This window comes from Arachis duranensis, chromosome 10 (genome assembly GCF_000817695.3).
Source record: "Arachis duranensis cultivar V14167 chromosome 10, aradu.V14167.gnm2.J7QH, whole genome shotgun sequence".
NCBI classification, from domain to species: domain Eukaryota; kingdom Viridiplantae; phylum Streptophyta; class Magnoliopsida; order Fabales; family Fabaceae; genus Arachis; species Arachis duranensis.
Window position 1 is genome coordinate 37855790 of NC_029781.3, and position 235 is coordinate 37856024.

Below are 235 nucleotides of genomic sequence, written 5' to 3' on the forward strand. Positions count from 1 at the left end.
CCAATGGAATCTCTATGGTCTCATTTTGAGCCTCAGATTCCCATGGTTCCTCATTGGGGAACTCATTGGAGGCCAGTGAGCGCCCAGTGAGGTCTTCCTCAGTGGCGTTCACTGCCTCTTCTTCCTCCCAGAATTCGGCCATGTTGATGGCCTTGCACTCTCCTTTTGGATTTTCTTCAGTATTGCTTGGGAGAGTACTAGGAGGGAGTTCAGTAATTTTCTTGCTCAGCTGACC